The sequence below is a fragment of the Genypterus blacodes genome, unplaced genomic scaffold (genome assembly GCF_046128005.1).
Source record: "Genypterus blacodes isolate CSIRO-AG114 ecotype Tasmania unplaced genomic scaffold, CSIRO-AGI_Gbla_v1 ptg000039l_1, whole genome shotgun sequence".
NCBI lineage: Eukaryota > Metazoa > Chordata > Actinopteri > Ophidiiformes > Ophidiidae > Genypterus > Genypterus blacodes.
This window is the reverse complement of record NW_027466852.1, coordinates 8,012,431-8,032,244: the sequence shown is the minus strand read 5'-3', so window position 1 is coordinate 8,032,244 and position 19,814 is coordinate 8,012,431. Positions and strand designations below refer to the sequence as shown.

Sequence of the window (19,814 nt, the reverse complement as noted above, 5' to 3'; positions counted from 1 at the left end):
AAGTCAATCCTGGACTGTTTAAGTTTCCCCAGAACCGTCTGTCGTCTGGAAAAGCCCCTTTCTCCCATATTGCGCACCCTCCACAGATCTACCAGGTTGAAATAGTCAAAAAGCTCATTTAGCGATTTCCTACTTATATCACTTTTGTATGTATTGTTGCTTGATATATCCAACCTCGTAAGTGCACAGTTAAAATCCCCCACTACACAAATGTTCCCTCCCAAATGCGGTTTTAGTTGATCAAAGAAAATTCCACGCTTGTTGTCCTCATTCGGTGCATAAATATTCAAAAGTTTGTAAAGCACATTCCTGTAAATAAATTCAATACCGATCACCCTTCCCTCATCATCCTTCACTATTTCCTTAACATTTTGGATCTTATCTCCTTTAGCAAAAATAGCGACTCCGGCTCGTCCATTTACACCGTTGTTTGCCCACACTTTCCCAGCCCATGTATCCCTCAGATAGCTTCTCCACTCCCTTGTCCACTTAGTCTCTTGTACACAGAGGATGTCAAAAGTATCCACCCTTAAAACATCTCGCATCTTGTTAATACATCTTAAGCCGTTTGTGTTTTGCGATAGTATTTTTAACATTGTAAATACATAGAGATAAATCAGGCCCATCATCTTTATGCTACAGTTCACGTCTTACTTTTTCCTCTTTTTGATCCCCTTGTCTTCAGCATCCATTGCAGTCTTCTCTTCCCCAGCTCCTGGCTGTTTCCGAGGTCCATATCAGACTCCGAGTTCCCCGACTCTTGAGACCCCGTCAAGCATATCTCTGAGTCTGATTCTGGGGGCCGCTGAAGTTGAACAATTTTCACCTTCCTCTCCTTTCTCTCCGATGTATCCACACTCTGCCCCTCTGCTGCGTCTCCATGTCCCGGCACCTCAGCTGTCGATCCTCTCACCTCCATTCCTTGCTCTCCGTCCGACTCCAGTATGTCTCTTCCTTTCTCCGCTTCCCCCTCCGCACGATCCTTCTCGGTCTCCTCCCTCTCAGAGATATTCTCTCTCGATTCTTCCTGCTCCTCACGTTGCTTTCCTCCCGTCCCTGGAGCATGATCAACGTCCTCACAAACACATCTGCTGCTCTCCTTTTTGCAGCTCTGGCATTTGTTCCCTCTGCCCATGCACTCCCTTGCATAGTGCCCCTGCTCTCCACATTTTCTACAAAGGAAATCTGGACAGTCCCTCAGGATATGACCAGTCTGTATGCACTGTCTGCACACTTTCACCTGTTTGTCGTGCAAAACTCTGAAGAACTCTGCTCCAAAAGCCGTCTCAAACTTGGTCGAATATGGAAGTGATTGGACCGTCTCCCTGAATTTAACTTTCACGTATCTTGTTCCGTCAGCAATTCTAGTTCCCGGCCACATTCTCCTGATGATCGGGGATACTGCACTCACTCCCCAGCTGTTCAGCTTGCCCAGAATGACGCTGTCCGTGATATACGCCGGCAGCCCCAGAAACGAGACCACCAGCTCATCATTACATAACTCCTTGGACATGATCGCGGTCTGTCCAATTTTTATGCCGTCCAATAGTCTTTCTTTCCCCTTCGGGTGATTCATTGTGATCTCATATTTATTTCTGCCCGTGTACCGGCAGGCGATGATTTTCCCACAAGTGTCTTGTATTGCCTGGATCAGCTCCATTGCGGTCACTTTATCTTCTCCAATCAGCTCCAGGGCGAGCGTTAAATTTTGCTGAAACTCTTCAGCTTTATCCTTAATAATCCGTAGCTCTTCCTCTCTGATGATTTCTCTCTCCTGCCCTCTTCCTCCTTCCGCATTTTCGGCTACGTCAGGAGCTGTCACCGCACGTGTGTCCTCCATTTCTCCCGTCATATTCTGACCGTCCACGGTCCTGTACGCCCGATCGTCTTTCACCATCGGCTCGTTTGCCTCGGCCGTCTGGTCCGGGCCCGGTGCAGCGACTCTGGCTCCCTTTCCTCTGGTTCTCACCATACTTGGAGCACAGTATAAACTATTTTCCATAAGGAAAACACAAACCAAACAAACAAATAACTTAAAGTGTCCCCCAGACAGTCAAAACTGCTGGGGGTGGCTCCAAAAACCGAGCTATCAAAGAAACGAAAAAACTGGGCTTAAAGAAACGCCACAGTTCAAACTCAAAATCAAAATTGCCGCACAGGATCAGTCAAAATACACGCACGCCTGAGAGCTCACACACACCTCCTCTTACTTCCGTGTTCAGAGTGGTATGGCCGTAAACGAGGAGAGGAGCCACACAGAGGCTCTTTATAGGTGAGACAGACCCAGTTCAAGTCACCGTGTACGCATGACTACACTCAAGTTCATGTATATCACAATTTACATGATGCCTTTATCAGAAACACACATTTCTGGATAATGAAGTCTTACCTAATGAAACTGATAATCATCACATAGAACATACAGAGGGACCACTTACATCTCTGACGCTCACTTTCATCCTCATCATCATCATTGTCACACAGTGGCTCGTGTACTTCACTCCTCATGTGCATTCAATCATCTCATATTATGCCCATGTGCAATACTCATTTTCTGAATGTATGATTTCATATAAGATAAGATAAGATACAACTTTATTCTCCTGATGGACATTGGGTGTTGACAGAGGGAGTGAAACATGAGGGAGGAGGACCAGGTGAGGCCTGCTGCTCAGAGGGCCAAAATGCTTACTGCACCGGGTATTCCCAGGCGGTCTCCCATCCAAGTACTAACCTGGCCCGACGCTGATTAGCTTCCGAGATCAGACAAGATCGGGCGTGTTCAGAGTGGTATGGCCGTAAACGAGGAGAGCAGCCACACAGAGGCTCTTTATAGGTGAGACAGACCCAGTTCAAGTCACCATGTACACATGACTACACTCAAGTTCATGTATATCACAATTTACATGATGCCTTTATCAGAAACACACATTTCTGGATAATGAAGTCTTACCTAATGAAACTGATAATCATCACATAGAACATACAGAGGGACCACTTACATCTCTGGCGCTCACTTTCATCCTCATCATCATCATCATCATCATCATCATCGTCACACAGTGGCTTGTGTACTTCACTCCTCATGTGCATTCAATCATCTCATATTATGCCCATGTGCAATACTCATTTTCTGAATGTATGCTTTCATATAAGATAAGATAAGATACAACTTTATTCTCATGAGGGACATTGGGTGTTGACAGAGGGAGTGAAACATGAGGGAGGAGGACCAGGTGAGGCCTGCTGCTCAGAGGGCCAAAATGCTTACGGCACCGGTTATTCCCAGGCGGTCTCCCATCCAAGTACTAACCTGGCCTGACGCTGATTAGCTTCCGAGATCAGACGAGATCGGGCGTGTTCAGAGTGGTATGGCCGTAAACGAGGAGAGCAGCCACACAGAGGCTCTTTATAGGTGAGACAGACCCAGTTCAAGTCACCGTGTACACATGACTACACTCAAGTTCATGTATATCACAATTGACATGATGCCTTCATCATAAACACACATTTCTGGATAATGAAGTCTTACCTAATGAAACTGATAATCATCACATAGAACATACAGAGGGACCACTTACATCTCTGGCGCTCACTTTTATCCTCATCATCATCATCATCATCATCATCATCATCGTCACACAGTGGCTCGTGTACTTCACTCCTCATGTGCATTCAATCATCTCATATTATGCCCATGTGCAATACTCATTTTCTGAATGTATGCTTTCATATAAGATAAGATAAGATACAACTTTATTCTCCTGAGGGACATTGGGTGTTGACAGAGGGAGTGAAACATGAGGGAGGAGGACCAGGTGAGGCCTGCTGCTCAGACGGCCAAAATGCTTACGGCACCGGGTATTCCCAGGCGGTCTCCCATCCAAGTACTAACCTGGCCCGACGCTGCTTAGCTTCCGAGATCAGACGAGATCGGGCGTGTTCAGAGTGGTCTGGCCGTAAACCAGGAGAGGAGCCACACAGAGGCTCTTTATAGGTGAGACAGACCCAGTTCAAGTCACCGTGTACGCATGACTACACTCAAGTTCATGTATATCACAATTTACATGATGCCTTCATCAGAAGAACACTAACATTTCAGATGAGATAAGATACAACTTTGTTCTCCCGAGGGAAATTGCGTGTTCACAGAGGGAGTGAAACATGAGGGAGGAGGACCAGGTGAGGCCTGCTGCTCAGACGGCCAAAATGCTTACGGCACCGGGTATTCCCAGGCGGTCTCCCATCCAAGTACTAACCTGGCCCGATGCTGATTAGCTTCCGAGATCAGACGAGATCGGGCGTGTTCAGAGTGGTATGGCCGTAAACGTGGAGAGCAGCCACACAGAAGCTCTTTATAGGTGAGACAGACCCAGTTCAAGTCACCGTGTACACATGACTACACTCAAGTTCATGTATATCACAATTTACATGATGCCTTTATCAGAAACACACATTTCTGGATAATGAAGTCTTACCTAATGAAACTGATAATCATCACATAGAACATACAGAGGGACCACTTACATCTCTGACGCTCACTTTCATCCTCATCATCATCATCATCACACAGTGGCTCGTGTACTTCACTCCTCATGTGCATTCAATCATCTCATATTATGCCCATGTGCAATACTCATTTTCTGAATGTATGATTTCATATAAGATAAGATAAGATACAACTTTATTCTCCTGAGGGACATTGGGTGTTGACAGAGGGAGTGAAACATGAGGGAGGAGGACCAGGTGAGGCCTGCTGCTCAGAGGGCCAAAATGCTTACGGCACCGGGTATTCCCAGGGGGTCTCCCATCCAAGTACTAACCTGGCCCGATGCTGCTTAGCTTCCGAGATCAGACAAGATCAGGCGTGTTCAGAGTGGTATGGCCGTAAACGAGGAGAGGAGCCACACAGAGGCTCTTTATAGGTGAGACAGACCCAGTTCAAGTCACCGTGTACGGATGACTACACTCAAGTTCATGTCTATCACAATTTACATGATGCCTTCTTCAGAAGAACACTAACATTTCAGATAAGATAAGATACAACTTTATTCTCCCGAGGGAAATTGCGTGTTCACAGAGGGAGTGAAACATGAGGGGGGAGGACCAGGTGAGGCCTGCTGCTCAGAGGGCCAAAATGCTTACTGCACCGGGTATTCCCAGGCGGTCTCCCATCCAAATACTAACCTGGCCCGAAGCTGCTTAGCTTCCCAGATCAGACGAGATCAGGCGTGTTCAGAGTGGTATGGCCGTAAACGAGAAGAGCAGCCACACAGAGGCTCTTTATAGGTGAGACAGACCCAGTTCAAGTCACCGTGTACACATGACTACACTCAAGTTCATGTATATCACAATTTACATGATGCCTTTATCAGAAACACCAGTTCTGGATAAAGAAGTCTTACCTAATGAAACTGATAATCATCACATAGAACATACAGAGGGACCACTTACATCTCTGGCGCTCACTTTCATCCTCATCATCATCATCATCATCATCATCATCGTCACACAGTGGCTTGTGTACTTCACTCCTCATGTGCATTCAATCATCTCATATTCGCCCATGTGCAATACTCATTTTCTGAATGTATGCTCTCATATAAGATAAGATAAGATACAACTTTATTTTCCTGAGGGACATTGGGTGTTGACAGAGGGAGTGAAACATGAGGGAGGAGGACCAGGTGAGGCCTGCTGCTCAGAGGGCCAAAATGCTTACGGCACCGGGTATTCCCAGGCGGTCTCCCATCCAAGTACTAACCTGGCCCGACGCTGCTTAGCTTCCGAGATCAGACGAGATAAGGCGTGTTCAGAGTGGTATGGCCGTAAACGAGGAGAGCATCCACACAGAGGCTCTTTATAGGTGAGACAGACCCAGTTCAAGTCACCGTGTACGCATGACTACACTCAAGTTCATGTATATCACAATTTACATGATGCCTTCATCAGAAGAACACTAACATTTCAGATAAGATAAGATACAACTTTGTTCTCCCGAGGGAAATTGCGTGTTCACAGAGGGAGTGAAACATGAGGGAGGAGGACCAGGTGAGGCCTGCTGCTCAGAGGGCCAAAATGCTTACGGCACCGGGTATTCCCAGGCGGTCTCCCATCCAAGTACTAACCTGGCCCGACGCTGATTAGCTTCCGAGATCAGACGAGATCGGGCGTGTTCAGAGTGGTATGGCCGTAAACGAGGAGAGCAGCCACACAGAGGCTCTTTATAGGTGAGACAGACCCAGTTCAAGTCACCGTGTACACATGACTACACTCAAGTTCATGTATATCACAATTTACATGATGCCTTTATCAGAAACACACATTTCTGGATAATGAAGTCTTACCTAATGAAACTGATAATCATCACATAGAACATAAAGAGGGACCACTAACATCTCTGATGCTCACTTTCATCTTCATCATCATCATCATTGTCACACAGTGGCTCGTGTACTTCACTCCTCATGTGCATTCAATCATCTCATATTATGCCCATGTGCAATACTCATTTTCTGAATGTATGCTTTCATATAAGATAAGATAAGATACAACTTTATTCTCCCGAGGGACATTGGGTGTTGACAGAGGGAGTGAAACATGAGAGAGGAGGACCAGGTGAGGCCTGCTGCTCAGAGGGCCAAAATGCTTACGGCACCGGGTATTCCCAGGCGGTCTCCCATCCAAGTACTAACCTGGACCGACGCTGCTTAGCTTCCGAGATCAGACAATCAGGCGTGTTCAGAGTGGTATGGCCGCAAACGAGGAGAGGAGCCACACAGAGGCTCTTTATAGGTGAGACAGACCCAGTTCAAGTCACCGTGTACGCATGACTACACTCAAGTTCATGTATATCACAATTTACATGATGCCTTCATCAGAAGAACACTAACATTTCAGATAAGATAAGATACAACTTAATTCTCCCGAGGGAAATTGCGTGTTCACAGAGGGAGTGAAACATGAGGGAGGAGGACCAGGTGAGGCCTGCTGCTCAGAGGGCCAAAATGCGTACTGCACCGGGTATTCCCAGGAGGTCTCCCATCCAAGTACTAACCTGGCCCGACACTGCTTAGCTTCCGAGATCAGACGAGATCGGGCGTGTTCAGAGTGGTATGGCCGTAAACGAGGAGAGCAGCCACACAAAGGCTCTTTTTAGGTGAGACAGACCCAGTTCAAGTCACCGTGTACACATGACTACACTCAAGTTCATGTATATCACAATTTACATGATGCCTTCATCAGAAACACACATTTCTGGATAATGAAGTCTTACCTAATGAAACTGATAATCATCACATAGAACATACAGAGGGACCACTTACATCTCTGGCCCTCACTTTCATCCTCATCATCATCATCATCATCATCATCATCGTCACACAGTGGCTCGTGTACTTCACTCCTCATGTGCATTCAATCATCTCATATTATGCCAATGTGCAATACTCGTTTTCTGAATGTATAATTTCATATAAGATAAGATAAGATACAACTTTATTCTCCCGAGGGACATTGGGTGTTGACAGAGGGAGTGAAACATGAGGGAGGAGGACCAGGTGAGGCCTGCTGCTCAGAGGTCCAAAATGCTTACTGCACCGGGTATTCCCAGGCGGTCTCCCATCCAAGTACTAATCTGGCCCGACGCTGCTTAGCGTCCGAGATCAGACGAGATTGGGCGTGTTCAGAGTGGTTTGGCCTTAAACGAGGAAAGCAGCCACTCAGAGGCTCTTTATAGCTGAGACAGACCCAGTTCAAGTCACCGTGTACACATGACTACACTCAAGTTCATGTATATCACAATTGACATGATGCCTTCATCATAAGCACACATTCCAGATAAGATAAGATACAACTTTATTCTCCCGAGGGAAATTGCGTGTTGACAGAGGGAGTGAAACATGAGGGAGGAGGACCAGGTGAGGCCTGCTGCTCAGAGGGCCAAAATGCTTACGGCACCGGGTATTCCCAGGCGGTCTCCCATCCAAGTACTAACCTGGCCCGACGCTGATAAGCTTCTGAGATCAGACGAGATCGGGCGTGTTCAGAGTCGTATGGACGTAAACGAGGAGAGCAGCCACACAGAGGCTCTTTATAGGTGAGACAGACCAAGTTCAAGTCACCGTGTACACATGACTACACTCAAGTTCATGTATATCACAATTTACATGATGCCTTCATCAGAAGAACACTAGCTTTCAGATAAGATAAGATACAACTTTATTCTCCCGAGGGCAATTGCGTGTTGACAGAGGGAGTGAAACATGAGGGAGGAGGACCAGGTGAGGCCTGCTGCTCAGAGGGCCAAAATGCTTACGGCACCGGGTATTCCCAGGCGGTCTCCCATCCAAGGACTAACCTGGCCCGACGCTGATTAGCTTCAGAGATCAGATGAGATTGGGCGTGTTCAGAGTGGTATGGCCGTAAACGAGGAGAGCAGCCACACAAAGGCTCTTTATAGGTGAGACAGACCCAGTTCAAGTCACCGTGTACGCATGACTACACTCAAGTTCATGTATATCACAATTTACATGATGCCTTCATCAGAAGAACACTAACATTTCAGATAAGATAAGATACAACTTCATTCTCCCGAGGGAAATTGCGTGTTGACAGAGGGAGTGAAACATGAGGGAGGAGGACCAGGTGAGGCCTGCTGCTCAGAGGGCCAAAATGCTTACGGCACCGGGTATTCCCAGGCGGTCTCCCATCCAAGTACTTACCTGGCCCGACGCTGATAAGCTTCCGAGATCAGACGAGATCGGGCGTGTTCAGAGTGGTATGGACGTAAACGAGGAGAGAAGCCACACAGAGGCTCTTTATAGGTGAGACAGACCCAGTTCAAGTCACCGTGTACACATGACTACACTCAAGTTCATGTATATCACAATTTACATGATGCCTTTATCAGAAACACACATTTCTGGATAATGAAGTCTTACCTAATGAAACTGATAATCATCAAATAGAACATACAGAGGGACCACTTACATCTCTGGCGCTCACTTTCATCCTCATCATCATCATTGTCACACAGTGGCTCGTGTACTTCACTCCTCATGTGCATTCAATCATCTCATATTATGCCCATGTGCAATACTCATTTTCTGAATGTATGATTTCATATAAGATAACATAAGATACAACTTTGTTCTCCCGAGGGAAATTGCGTGTTCACAGAGGGAGTGAAACATGAGGGAGGAGGACCAGGTGAGGCCTGCTGCTCAGAGGGCCAAAATGCTTACTGCACCAGGTATTCCCAGGCAGTCTCCCATCCAAGTACTTAGCTGGCCCGACGCTGCTTAGCTTCCGAGATCAGGCGTGTTCAGAGTGGTATGGCCGTAAACGAGGAGAGCAGCCACACAGAGGCTCTTTATAAGTGAGACAGACCCAGTTCAAGTCACCGTGTACACATGACTACACTCAAGTTCATGTATATCACAATTTACATGATGCCTTCATCAGAAGAACACTAACATTTCAGATAAGATAAGATACAACTTTATTCTCCCGAGGGAAATTGTGTGTTCACAGAGGGAGTGAAACATGAGGGAGAAGGACCAGGTGAGGCCTGCTGCTCAGAGGGCCAAAATGCTTACGGCACCGGGTATTCCCAGGCGGTCTCCCATCCAAGTACTAACCTGGCCCAACACTGCTTAGCTTCCGAGATCAGACGAGATCGGGCGTGTTCAGAGTGGTATGGCCGTAAACGAGGAGAGCAGCCACACAGAGGCTCTTTTTAGGAGAGACAGACCCAGTTCAAGTCACCGTGTACACATGACTACACTCAAGTTCATGTATATCACAATTTACATGATGCCTTCATCAGAAGAACAGTAACATTTCAGATAAGATAAGATACAACTTTGTTCTCCCGAGGGAAATAGCGTGTTCACAGAGGGAGTGAAACATGAGGGAGGAGGACCAGGTGAGGCCTGCTGCTCAGAGGGCCAAAATGCTTACTGCACCGGGTATTCCCAGGCGGTCTCCCATCCAAGTACTAACCTGGCCCGACACTGCTTAGCTTCCGAGATCAGACAAGATCGGGCGTGTTCAGAGTGGTATGGCCGTAAACGAGGAGAGCAGCCACACAGAGGCTCTTTATAGGTGAGACAGACCCAGTTCAAGTCACTGTTTACGCATGACTACACTCAAGTTCATGTATATCACAATTTACATGATGCCTTCATGAGAAGAACACTAACATTTCAGATAAGATAAGATACAACTTTATCCTCCCGAGGGAAATTGCGTGTTCACAGAGGGAGTGAAACATGAGGGAGGAGGACCAGGTGAGGCCTGCTGCTCAGATGGCCAAAATGCTTACTGCACCGGGTATTCCCAGGCGGTCTCCCATCCAAGTACTAACCTGGCCCGACGCTGCTTAGCTTCCGAGATCAGACGAGATCGGGCGTGTTCAGAGTGGTCTGGCCGTAAACGAGGAGAGGAGCCACACAGAGGCTCTTTATAGGTGAGACAGACCCAGTTCAAGTCACTGTGTACACATGACTACACTCAAGTTCATGTATATCACAATTTACAAGATGCCTTCATCAGAAACACACATTTCTGGATAATGAAGTCTTACCTAATGAAACTGATAATCATCACATAGAACATACAAAGGGACCACTTACATCTCTGGCGCTCACTTTCATCCTCATCATCATCATTGTCACACAGTGGCTCGTGTACTTCACTCCTCATGTGCATTCAATCATCTCATATTATGCCCATGTGCAATACTCATTTTCTGAATGTATGCTTTCATATAAGATAAGATAAGATACAACTTTATTCTCCTGAGGGACATTGGGTGTTGACAGAGGGAGTGAAACATGAGGGAGGAGGACCAGGTGAGGCCTGCTGCTCAGACGGCCAAAATGCTTACGGCACCGGGTATTCCCAGGCGGTCTCCCATCCAAGTACTAACCTGGCCCGACGCTGCTTAGCTTCCGAGATCAGACGAGATCGGGCGTGTTCAGAGTGGTCTGGCCGTAAACGAGGAGAGGAGCCACACAGAGGCTCTTTATAGGTGAGACAGACCCAGTTCAAGTCACCATGTACACATGACTACACTCAAGTTCATGTATATCACAATTTACATGATGCCTTCATCAGAAGAACACTAACATTTCAGATAAGATAAGATACAACTTTGTTCTCCCGAGGGAAATTGCGTGTTCACAGAGGGAGTGAAACATGAGGGAGGAGGACCAGGTGAGGCCTGCTGCTCAGAGGGCCAAAATGCTTACGGCACCGGGTATTCCCAGGCGGTCTCCCATCCAAGTACTAACCTGGCCCGACGCTGATTAGCTTCCGAGATCAGACGAGATCGGGCGTGTTCAGAGTGGTATGGCCGTAAACGAGGAGAGCAGCCACACAGAGGCTCTTTATAGGTGAGACAGACCCAGTTCAAGTCACCGTGTACACATGACTACACTCAAGTTCATGTATATCACAATTTACATGATGCCTTCATCATAAACACACATTTCAGATAAGATAAGATACAACTTTATTCTCCCGAGGGAAATTGCGTGTTGACAGAGGGAGTGAAACATGAGGGAGGAGGACCAGGTGAGGCCTGCTGCTCAGAGGGCCAAAATGCTTACGGCACCGGGTATTCCCAGGCGGTCTCCCATCCAAGTACTAACCTGGCCCGACGCTGATTAGCTTCCGAGATCAGACGAGATCGGGCGTGTTCAGAGTGGTATGGACGTAAACGAGGAGAGAAGCCACACAGAGGCTCTTTATAGGTGAGACAGACCCAGTTCAAGTCACCGTGTACACATGACTACACTCAAGTTCATGTATATCACAATTTACATGATGCCTTTATCAGAAACACACATTTCTGGATAATGAAGTCTTACCTAATGAAACTGATAATCATCACATAGAACATACAGAGGGACCACTTACATCTCTGGCGCTCACTTTTATCCTCATCATCATCATCATCATCATCATCATCGTCACACAGTGGCTCGTGTACTTCACTCCTCATGTGCATTCAATCATCTCATATTATGCCCATGTGCAATACTCATTTTCTGAATGTATGCTTTCATATAAGATAAGATAAGATACAACTTTATTCACCTGAGGGACATTGGGTGTTGACAGAGGGAGTGAAACATGAGGGAGGAGGACCAGGTGAGGCCCGCTGCTCAGACGGCCAAAATGCTTACGGCACCGGGTATTCCCAGGCGGTCTCCCATCCAAGTACTAACCTGGCCCGACGCTGATTAGCTTCCGAGATCAGACGAGATCGGGCGTGTTCAGAGTGGTCTGGCCGTAAACGAGGAGAGGAGCCACACAGAGGCTCTTTATAGGTGAGACAGACCCAGTTCAAGTCACCGTGTACGCATGACTACACTCAAGTTCATGTATATCACAATTTACATGATGCCTTCATCAGAAGAACACTAACATTTCAGATAAGATAAGATACAACTTTGTTCTCCCGAGGGAAATTGCGTGTTCACAGAGGGAGTGAAACATGAGGGAGGAGGACCAGGTGAGGCCTGCTGCTCAGACGGCCAAAATGCTTACGGCACCGGGTATTCCCAGGCGGTCTCCCATCCAAGTACTAACCTGGCCCGACGCTGCTTAGCTTCCGAGATCAGACGAGATCGGGCGTGTTCAGAGTGGTCTGGCCGTAAACGAGGAGAGGAGCCACACAGAGGCTCTTTATAGGTGAGACAGACCCAGTTCAAGTCACCGTGTACGCATGACTACACTCAAGTTCATGTATATCACAATTTACATGATGCCTTCATCAGAAGAACACTAACATTTCAGATAAGATAAGATACAACTTTATTCTCCCGAGGGAAATTGCGTGTTGACAGAGGGAGTGAAACATGAGGGAGGAGGACCAGGTGAGGCCTGCTGCTCAGAGGGCCAAAATGCTTACGGCACCGGGTATTCCCAGGCGGTCCCCCATTCAAGTACTAACCTGGCCCGACGCTGATTAGCTTCCGAGATCAGACGAGATCGGGCATGTTCAGAGTGGTATGGCCGTAAACGAAGAGAGCAGCCACACAGAGGCTCTTTATAGGTGAGACAGACCCAGTTCAAGTCACCGTGTACACATGACTACACTCAAGTTCATGTATATCACAATTTACATGATGCCTTTATCAGAAACACACATTTCTGGAAAATGAAGTCTTACCTATTGAAACTGATAATCATCACATAGAACATACAGAGGGACCACTTACATCTCTTTCGCTCACTTTCAGCCTCATCATCATCATCATCATCATCATCATCGTCACACAGTGGCTCGTGTACTTCACTCCTCATGTGCATTCAATCATCTCATATTATGCCCATGTGCAATACTCATTTTCTGAATGTATGCTTTCATATAAGATAAGATAAGATACAACTTTATTCTCCTGAGGGACATATGGTGTTGACAGAGGGAGTGAAACATGAGGGAGGAGGACCAGGTGAGGCCTGCTGCTCAGAGGGCCAAAATGCGTACGGCACCGGTTATTCCCAGGCGGTCTCCCATCCAAGTACTAACCTGGCCCGACGCTGATTAGCTTCCGAGATCAGACGAGATCGGGCGTGTTCAGAGTGGTATGGCCGTAAACGAGGAGAGCAGCCACACAGAGGCTCTTTATAGGTGAGACAGACCCAGTTCAAGTCACCGTGTACACATGACTTCACTCAAGTTCATGTATATCACAATTTACATGATGCCTTCATCAGAAGAACACTAACATTTCAGATAAGATAAGATACAACTTTGTTCTCCCGAGGGAAATTGCGTGTTCACAGAGGGAGTGAAACATGAGGGAGGAGGACCAGGTGAGGCCTGCTGCTCAGAGGGCCAAAACGCTTACTGCACCGGGTATTCCCAGGCGGTCTCCCATCCAAGTACTAACTTGGCCCGACGCTGCTTAGCTTCCGAGATCAGACGAGATCGGGCGTGTTCAGAGTGGTATGGCCGTAAACGAGAAGAGCAGCCACACAGAGGCTCTTTATAGGTGAGACAGACCCAGTTCAAGTCACCGTGTACACATGACTACACTCAAGTTCATGTATATCACAATTTACATGATGCCTTTATCAGAAACACACATTTCTGGATAATGAAGTCTTACCTAATGAAACTGATAATCATCACATAGAACATACAGAGGGACCACTTACATCTCTGACGCTCACTTTCATCCTCATCATCATCATTGTCACACAGTGGCTCGTGTACTTCACTCCTCATGTGCATTCAATCATCTCATATTATGCCCATGTGCCATTCTCATTTTCTGAATGTATGCTTTCATATAAGATAAGATAAGATACAACTTTATTCTCATGAGGGACATATGGTGTTGACAGAGGGAGTGAAACATGAGGGAGGAGGACCAGGTGAGGCCTGCTGCTCAGAGGGCCAAAATGCTTACGGCACCGGTTATTCCCAGGCGGTCTCCCATCCAAGTACTAACCTGGCCCGACGCTGATTAGCTTCCGAGATCAGACGAGATCGGGCGTGTTCAGAGTGGTATGGCCGTAAACGAGGAGAGCAGCCACACAGAGGCTCTTTATAGGTGAGACAGACCCAGTTCAAGTCACCGTGTACACATGACTACACTCAAGTTCATGTATATCACAATTTACATGATGCCTTCATCAGAAGAACACTAACATTTCAGATAAGATAAGATACAACTTTGTTCTCCCAAAGAAATTGCGTGTTCACAGAGGGAGTGAAACATGAGGGAGGCGGACCAGGTGAGGCCTGCTGCTCAGAGGGCCAAAATGCTTACTGCACCGGGTATTCCCAGGCGGTCTCCCATCCAAGTACTAACCTGGCCCGACGCTGCTTAGCTTACGAGATCAGACGAGATTGGGCGGTTTCAGAGTGGTATGGCCGCAAACGAGGAAGGCAGCCACACAGAGGCTCTTTATAGGTGAGACAGACCCAGTTCAAGTCACCGTGTACACATGACTACACTCAAGTTCATGTATATCACAATTTACATGATGCCTTTATCAGAAACACACAATTCTGGATAATGAAGTCTTACCTAATGAAACTGATAATCATTACATAGAACATACAGAGGGACCACTTACATCTCTGACGCTCACTTTCATCCTCATCATCATCATTGTCACACAGTGGCTCGTGTACTTCACTCCTCATGTGCATTCAATCATCTCATATTATGCCCATGTGCAATACTCATTTTCTGAATGTATGATTTCATATAAGATAAGATAAGATACAACTTTATTCTCCTGAGGGACATTGGGTGTTGACAGAGGGAGTGAAACATGAGGGAGGAGGACCAGGTGAGGCCTGCTGCTCAGAGGGCCAAAATGCTTACTGCACAGGGTATTCCCAGGCGGTCTACCATCCAAGTACTAACCTGGCCCGACGCTGGTAGCTTCCGAGATCAGACGAGATCGGGCGTGTTCAGAGTGGTCTGGCCGTAAACGAGGAGAGCAGCCACACAGAGGCTCTTTATAGGTGAGACAGACCCAGTTCAAGTCACCGTGTACACATGACTACACTCAAGTTCATGTATATCACAATTTACATGATGCCTTCATCAGAAGAACACTAACATTTCAGATAAGATAAGATACAACTTTGTTCTCCCGAGAGAAATTGCGTGTTCACAGAGGGAGTGAAACATGAGGGAGGCGGACCAGGTGAGGCCTGCTGCTCAGAGGGCCAAAATGCTTACTGCACCGGGTATTCCCAGGCGGTCTCCCATCCAAGTACTAACCTGGCCCGACGCTGCTTAGCTTACGAGATCAGACGAGATTGGGCGGTTTCAGAGTGGTATGGCCGCAAACGAGGAAGGCAGCCACACAGAGGCTCTTTATAGGTGAGACAGACCCAGTTCAAGTCACCGTGTACACATGACTACACTCAAGTTCATGTATATCACAATTTACATGATGCCTTTATCAGAAACACACAATTCTGGAAAATGAAGTCTTACCTAATGAAACTGATAATCATCACATAGAACATACAGAGGGACCACTTACATCTCTGACGCTCACTTTCATCCTCATCATCATCATTGTCACACAGTGGCTCGTGTACTTCACTCCTCATGTGCATTCAATCATCTCATATTATGCCCATGTGCAATACTCATTTTCTGAATGTATGATTTCATATAAGATAAGATAAGATACAACTTTATTCTCCTGAGGGACATTGGGTGTTGACAGAGGGTGTGAAACATGAGGGAGGAGGACCAGGTGAGGCCTGCTGCTCAGAGGGCCAAAATGCTTACTGCACCGGGTATTCCCAGGCGGTCTCCCATCCAAGTACTAACCTGGCCCGACGCTGCTTAGCTTCCGAGATCAGACGAGATCGGGCGTGTTCACAGTGGTATGGCCGTAAACGAGGAAAGCAGCCACTCAGAGGCTCTTTATAGGTAAGACAGACCCAGTTCAAGTCACCGTGTACACATAACTACACTCAAGTTCATGTATATCACAATTGACATGATGCCTTCATCATAAACACACATTTCAGATAAGATAAGATACAACTTTATTCTCCCGAGGGAAATTGCGTGTTGACAGAGGGAGTGAAACATGAGGGAGGAGGACCAGGTGAGGCCTGCTGCTCAGAGGGCCAAAAAGCTTACGGCACCCGGTATTCCCAGGCGGTCTCCCATCCAAGTACTAACCTGGCCCGACGCTGATTAGCTTCCGAGATCAGACGAGATCGGGCGTGTTCAGAGTGGTATGGACGCAAACGAGGAGAGAAGCCACACAGAGGCTCTTTATAGGTGAGACAGACCCAGTTCAAGTCACCGTGTACACATGACTACACTCAAGTTCATGTATATCACAATTTACATGATGCCTTCATCAGAAACACACATTTCTGGATAATGAAGTCTTACCTAATGAAACTGATAATCATCACATAGAACATACAGAGGGACCACTTACATCTCTGACGCTCACTTTTATCCTCATCATCATTATTGTCACACAGTGGCTCATGTTCTTCACTTCTCATGTGCATTCAATCTTCTCATATTATGACCACGTGCAATACTCATTTTCTGAATGTATGCTTTCATATAAGATAAGATAAGATACAACTTTATTTTCCTGAGGGACATTGGGTGTTGACAGAGGGAGTGAAACATGAGGGAGGAGGACCAGGTGAGGCCTGCTGCTCAGAGGGCCAAAATGCTTACGGCACCGGGTATTCCCAGGCGGTCTCCCATCCAAGTACTAACCTGGCCCGATGCTGCTTAGCTTCCGAGATCAGAAGAGATCAGGCGTGTTCAGAGTGGTATGGCCGTAAATGAAGAGAGCAGCCACACAGAGGCTCTTTATAGGTGAGACAGACCCAGTTCAACTCACCGTGTACGCATGACTACACTCAAGTTCATGTATATCACAATTTACATGATGCCTTCATCAGAAGAACACTAACATTTCAGATAAAATAAGATACAGCTTTGTTCTCCCGAGGGAAATTGCGTGTTCACAGAGGGAGTGAAACATGAGGGAGGAGGACCAGGTGAGGCCTGCTGCTCAGAGGGCCAAAATGCTTACTGCACCGGGTATTCCCAGGCGGTCTCCCATCCAAGTACTAACCTGGCCCGACGCTGCTTAGCTTCTGAGATCAGAAGAGATCGGGCGTGTTCAGAGTGGTACGGCCGTAAACGAGGAGAGCAGCCACACAGAGGCTCTTTATAGGTGAGACAGACCCAGTTCAAGTCACCGTGTACACATGACTACACTCAAGTTCATGTATATCACAATTTACATGATGCCTTCATCAGAAGAACACTAACATTTCAGATAAGATAAGATACAACTTTGTTCTCCCGAGGGAAATTGCGTGTTCACAGAGGGAGTGAAACATGAGGGAGGAGGACCAGGTGAGGCCTGCTGCTCAGAGGGCCAAAATGCTTACTGCACAGGGTATTCCCAGGCGGTCTACCATCCAAGTACTAACCTGGCCCGACGCTGGTAGCTTCCGAGATCAGACGAGATCGGGCGTGTTCAGAGTGGTCTGGCCGTAAACGAGGAGAGGAGCCACACAGAGGCTCTTTATAGGTGAGACAGACCAAGTTCAAGTCACCGTGTACGCATGACTACACTCAAGTTCATGTATATCACAATTTACATGATGCCTTCATCAGAAGAACACTAACATTTCAGATAAGATAAGATACAACTTTGTTCTCCCGAGGGAAATAGCGTGTTCACAGAGGGAGTGAAACATGAGGGAGGAGGACCAGGTGAGGCCTGCTGCTCAGAGGGCCAAAATGCTAACTGCACCGGGTACTCCCAGGTGGTCTCCCATCCAAGTACTAACCTGGCCCGACACTGCTTAGCTTCCGAGATCAGACGAGATCGGGCGTGTTCAGAGTGGTATGGCCGTAAACGAGGAGAGCAGCCACACAGAGGCTCTTTATAGGTGAGACAGACCCAGTTCAAGTCACTGTTTACGCATGACTACACTCAAGTTCATGTATATCACAATTTACATGATGCCTTCATGAGAAGAACACTAACATTTCAGATAAGATAAGATACAACTTTATCCTCCCGAGGGAAATTGCGTGTTCACAGAGGGAGTGAAACATGAGGGAGGAGGACCAGGTGAGGCCTGCTGCTCAGAGGGCCAAAATGCTTACGGCACCAGGTATTCCAAGGCGGTCTCCCATCCAAGTACTAACCTGGCCCGACGCTGATTAGCTTCCGAGATCAGACGAGATCGGGCGTGTTCAGAGTGGTATGGACGTAAACGAGGAGAGAAGCCACACAGAGGCTCTTTATAGGTGAGACAGACCCAGTTCAAGTCACCGTGTACACATGACTACACTCAAGTTCATGTATATCACAATTTACATGATGCCTTCATCAGAAACACACATTTCTGGATAATGAAGTCTTACCTAATGAAACTGATAATCATCACATAGAACATACAGAGGGACCACTTACATCTCTGGCGCTCACTTTTATCCTCATCATCATCATCATCATCATCATCATCGTCACACAGTGGCTCGTGTACTTCACTCCTCATGTGCATTCAATCATCTCATATTATGCCCATGTGCAATACTCATTTTCTGAATGTATGCTTTCATATAAGATAAGATAAGATACAACTTTATTCTCCTGAGGGACATTGGGTGTTGACAGAGGGAGTGAAACATGAGGGAGGAGGACCAGGTGAGGCCTGCTGCTCAGAGGGCCAAAATGCTTACGGCACCGGGTATTCCCAGGGGGTCTCCCATCCAAGTACTAACCTGGCCCGATGCTGCTTAGTTTCCGAGATCAGACGAGATCAGGCGTGTTCAGAGTGGTATGGCCGTAAACGAGGAGAGGAGTCACACAGAGGCTCTTTATAGGTGAGACAGACCCAGTTCAAGTCACAGTGTACGCATGACTACACTCAAGTTCATGTCTATCACAATTTACATGATGCCTTCTTCAGAAGAACACTAACATTTCACATAAGATAAGATACAACTTTATTCTCCCGAGGGAAATTGCGTGTTCACAGAGGGAGTGAAACATGAGGGAGGAGGACCAGGTGAGGCCTGCTGCTCAGAGGGCCAAAATGCTTACTGCACCGGGTATTCCCAGGCGGTCTCCCATCCAAGTACTAACCTGGCCCGAAGCTGCTTAGCTTCCGAGATCAGACGAGATCGGGCATGTTCAGAGTGGTATGGCCGTAAAGGAGGAGAGCAGCCACACAGAGGCTCTTTATAGGTGAGACAGACCCAGTTCAACTCACCGTGTACGCATGACTACACTCAAGTTCATGTATATCACAA

At 47.1% G+C, this 19,814-nt stretch overlaps 26 non-coding genes and 13 pseudogenes across 26 annotated transcripts; all 39 read right to left on the bottom strand.

Annotated features, from left to right (window-relative positions):
* Positions 1–2,685: 2,685 nt before the first annotated feature.
* LOC142997885 (5S ribosomal RNA) lies at positions 2,686–2,804 on the bottom strand. Its single transcript, XR_012962591.1, has one exon. It is a non-coding gene; the product is annotated as a 5S ribosomal RNA (ribosomal RNA).
* Positions 2,805–3,264: 460 nt separating this feature from the next.
* On the bottom strand, positions 3,265–3,383 carry LOC142997749 (5S ribosomal RNA). Its single transcript, XR_012962460.1, has one exon. It is a non-coding gene; the product is annotated as a 5S ribosomal RNA (ribosomal RNA).
* Positions 3,384–3,846: 463 nt separating this feature from the next.
* Positions 3,847–3,965, bottom strand: LOC142998949 (5S ribosomal RNA). Its single transcript, XR_012963233.1, has one exon. It is a non-coding gene; the product is annotated as a 5S ribosomal RNA (ribosomal RNA).
* A 245-nt stretch (positions 3,966–4,210) lies between these two features.
* Positions 4,211–4,329, bottom strand: LOC142997423 (5S ribosomal RNA). The gene has a single exon (XR_012962149.1). It is a non-coding gene; the product is annotated as a 5S ribosomal RNA (ribosomal RNA).
* Positions 4,330–4,774: 445 nt separating this feature from the next.
* On the bottom strand, positions 4,775–4,893 carry LOC142997770 (5S ribosomal RNA). Its single transcript, XR_012962479.1, has one exon. It is a non-coding gene; the product is annotated as a 5S ribosomal RNA (ribosomal RNA).
* A 245-nt stretch (positions 4,894–5,138) lies between these two features.
* On the bottom strand, positions 5,139–5,257 carry LOC142998314 (5S ribosomal RNA; annotated as a pseudogene).
* A 458-nt stretch (positions 5,258–5,715) lies between these two features.
* On the bottom strand, positions 5,716–5,834 carry LOC142997633 (5S ribosomal RNA). Its single transcript, XR_012962349.1, has one exon. It is a non-coding gene; the product is annotated as a 5S ribosomal RNA (ribosomal RNA).
* A 245-nt stretch (positions 5,835–6,079) lies between these two features.
* On the bottom strand, positions 6,080–6,198 carry LOC142998891 (5S ribosomal RNA). Its single transcript, XR_012963178.1, has one exon. It is a non-coding gene; the product is annotated as a 5S ribosomal RNA (ribosomal RNA).
* Positions 6,199–6,646: 448 nt separating this feature from the next.
* On the bottom strand, positions 6,647–6,763 carry LOC142998259 (5S ribosomal RNA; annotated as a pseudogene).
* A 245-nt stretch (positions 6,764–7,008) lies between these two features.
* Positions 7,009–7,127, bottom strand: LOC142997377 (5S ribosomal RNA). Its single transcript, XR_012962105.1, has one exon. It is a non-coding gene; the product is annotated as a 5S ribosomal RNA (ribosomal RNA).
* A 460-nt stretch (positions 7,128–7,587) lies between these two features.
* Positions 7,588–7,706, bottom strand: LOC142998303 (5S ribosomal RNA; annotated as a pseudogene).
* Positions 7,707–7,947: 241 nt separating this feature from the next.
* On the bottom strand, positions 7,948–8,066 carry LOC142998302 (5S ribosomal RNA; annotated as a pseudogene).
* Positions 8,067–8,310: 244 nt separating this feature from the next.
* On the bottom strand, positions 8,311–8,429 carry LOC142998128 (5S ribosomal RNA; annotated as a pseudogene).
* Positions 8,430–8,674: 245 nt separating this feature from the next.
* Positions 8,675–8,793, bottom strand: LOC142998016 (5S ribosomal RNA; annotated as a pseudogene).
* Positions 8,794–9,238: 445 nt separating this feature from the next.
* LOC142998392 (5S ribosomal RNA) lies at positions 9,239–9,347 on the bottom strand (annotated as a pseudogene).
* A 245-nt stretch (positions 9,348–9,592) lies between these two features.
* On the bottom strand, positions 9,593–9,711 carry LOC142998619 (5S ribosomal RNA). The gene has a single exon (XR_012962921.1). It is a non-coding gene; the product is annotated as a 5S ribosomal RNA (ribosomal RNA).
* Positions 9,712–9,956: 245 nt separating this feature from the next.
* Positions 9,957–10,075, bottom strand: LOC142997496 (5S ribosomal RNA). The gene has a single exon (XR_012962220.1). It is a non-coding gene; the product is annotated as a 5S ribosomal RNA (ribosomal RNA).
* Positions 10,076–10,320: 245 nt separating this feature from the next.
* LOC142997536 (5S ribosomal RNA) lies at positions 10,321–10,439 on the bottom strand. Its single transcript, XR_012962258.1, has one exon. It is a non-coding gene; the product is annotated as a 5S ribosomal RNA (ribosomal RNA).
* Positions 10,440–10,884: 445 nt separating this feature from the next.
* Positions 10,885–11,003, bottom strand: LOC142998947 (5S ribosomal RNA). The gene has a single exon (XR_012963232.1). It is a non-coding gene; the product is annotated as a 5S ribosomal RNA (ribosomal RNA).
* Positions 11,004–11,248: 245 nt separating this feature from the next.
* On the bottom strand, positions 11,249–11,367 carry LOC142998890 (5S ribosomal RNA). The gene has a single exon (XR_012963177.1). It is a non-coding gene; the product is annotated as a 5S ribosomal RNA (ribosomal RNA).
* A 241-nt stretch (positions 11,368–11,608) lies between these two features.
* On the bottom strand, positions 11,609–11,727 carry LOC142997460 (5S ribosomal RNA). The gene has a single exon (XR_012962184.1). It is a non-coding gene; the product is annotated as a 5S ribosomal RNA (ribosomal RNA).
* Positions 11,728–12,187: 460 nt separating this feature from the next.
* On the bottom strand, positions 12,188–12,306 carry LOC142997356 (5S ribosomal RNA). Its single transcript, XR_012962084.1, has one exon. It is a non-coding gene; the product is annotated as a 5S ribosomal RNA (ribosomal RNA).
* A 245-nt stretch (positions 12,307–12,551) lies between these two features.
* LOC142998946 (5S ribosomal RNA) lies at positions 12,552–12,670 on the bottom strand. Its single transcript, XR_012963231.1, has one exon. It is a non-coding gene; the product is annotated as a 5S ribosomal RNA (ribosomal RNA).
* Positions 12,671–12,915: 245 nt separating this feature from the next.
* Positions 12,916–13,034, bottom strand: LOC142997438 (5S ribosomal RNA). Its single transcript, XR_012962164.1, has one exon. It is a non-coding gene; the product is annotated as a 5S ribosomal RNA (ribosomal RNA).
* Positions 13,035–13,494: 460 nt separating this feature from the next.
* Positions 13,495–13,613, bottom strand: LOC142997661 (5S ribosomal RNA). Its single transcript, XR_012962376.1, has one exon. It is a non-coding gene; the product is annotated as a 5S ribosomal RNA (ribosomal RNA).
* A 245-nt stretch (positions 13,614–13,858) lies between these two features.
* Positions 13,859–13,977, bottom strand: LOC142997686 (5S ribosomal RNA). Its single transcript, XR_012962400.1, has one exon. It is a non-coding gene; the product is annotated as a 5S ribosomal RNA (ribosomal RNA).
* Positions 13,978–14,422: 445 nt separating this feature from the next.
* LOC142997307 (5S ribosomal RNA) lies at positions 14,423–14,541 on the bottom strand. Its single transcript, XR_012962038.1, has one exon. It is a non-coding gene; the product is annotated as a 5S ribosomal RNA (ribosomal RNA).
* A 244-nt stretch (positions 14,542–14,785) lies between these two features.
* On the bottom strand, positions 14,786–14,904 carry LOC142998176 (5S ribosomal RNA; annotated as a pseudogene).
* Positions 14,905–15,349: 445 nt separating this feature from the next.
* LOC142998378 (5S ribosomal RNA) lies at positions 15,350–15,467 on the bottom strand (annotated as a pseudogene).
* Positions 15,468–15,712: 245 nt separating this feature from the next.
* On the bottom strand, positions 15,713–15,831 carry LOC142998175 (5S ribosomal RNA; annotated as a pseudogene).
* A 445-nt stretch (positions 15,832–16,276) lies between these two features.
* LOC142997630 (5S ribosomal RNA) lies at positions 16,277–16,395 on the bottom strand. The gene has a single exon (XR_012962346.1). It is a non-coding gene; the product is annotated as a 5S ribosomal RNA (ribosomal RNA).
* Positions 16,396–16,636: 241 nt separating this feature from the next.
* On the bottom strand, positions 16,637–16,755 carry LOC142997586 (5S ribosomal RNA). Its single transcript, XR_012962305.1, has one exon. It is a non-coding gene; the product is annotated as a 5S ribosomal RNA (ribosomal RNA).
* Positions 16,756–17,200: 445 nt separating this feature from the next.
* LOC142997818 (5S ribosomal RNA) lies at positions 17,201–17,319 on the bottom strand. The gene has a single exon (XR_012962526.1). It is a non-coding gene; the product is annotated as a 5S ribosomal RNA (ribosomal RNA).
* Positions 17,320–17,564: 245 nt separating this feature from the next.
* Positions 17,565–17,683, bottom strand: LOC142998023 (5S ribosomal RNA; annotated as a pseudogene).
* Positions 17,684–17,928: 245 nt separating this feature from the next.
* LOC142998377 (5S ribosomal RNA) lies at positions 17,929–18,046 on the bottom strand (annotated as a pseudogene).
* A 245-nt stretch (positions 18,047–18,291) lies between these two features.
* LOC142997505 (5S ribosomal RNA) lies at positions 18,292–18,410 on the bottom strand. Its single transcript, XR_012962229.1, has one exon. It is a non-coding gene; the product is annotated as a 5S ribosomal RNA (ribosomal RNA).
* A 245-nt stretch (positions 18,411–18,655) lies between these two features.
* LOC142997671 (5S ribosomal RNA) lies at positions 18,656–18,774 on the bottom strand. Its single transcript, XR_012962386.1, has one exon. It is a non-coding gene; the product is annotated as a 5S ribosomal RNA (ribosomal RNA).
* Positions 18,775–19,234: 460 nt separating this feature from the next.
* On the bottom strand, positions 19,235–19,353 carry LOC142997820 (5S ribosomal RNA). The gene has a single exon (XR_012962528.1). It is a non-coding gene; the product is annotated as a 5S ribosomal RNA (ribosomal RNA).
* A 245-nt stretch (positions 19,354–19,598) lies between these two features.
* On the bottom strand, positions 19,599–19,717 carry LOC142998098 (5S ribosomal RNA; annotated as a pseudogene).
* Between the last annotated feature and the right edge of the window lie 97 nt (positions 19,718–19,814).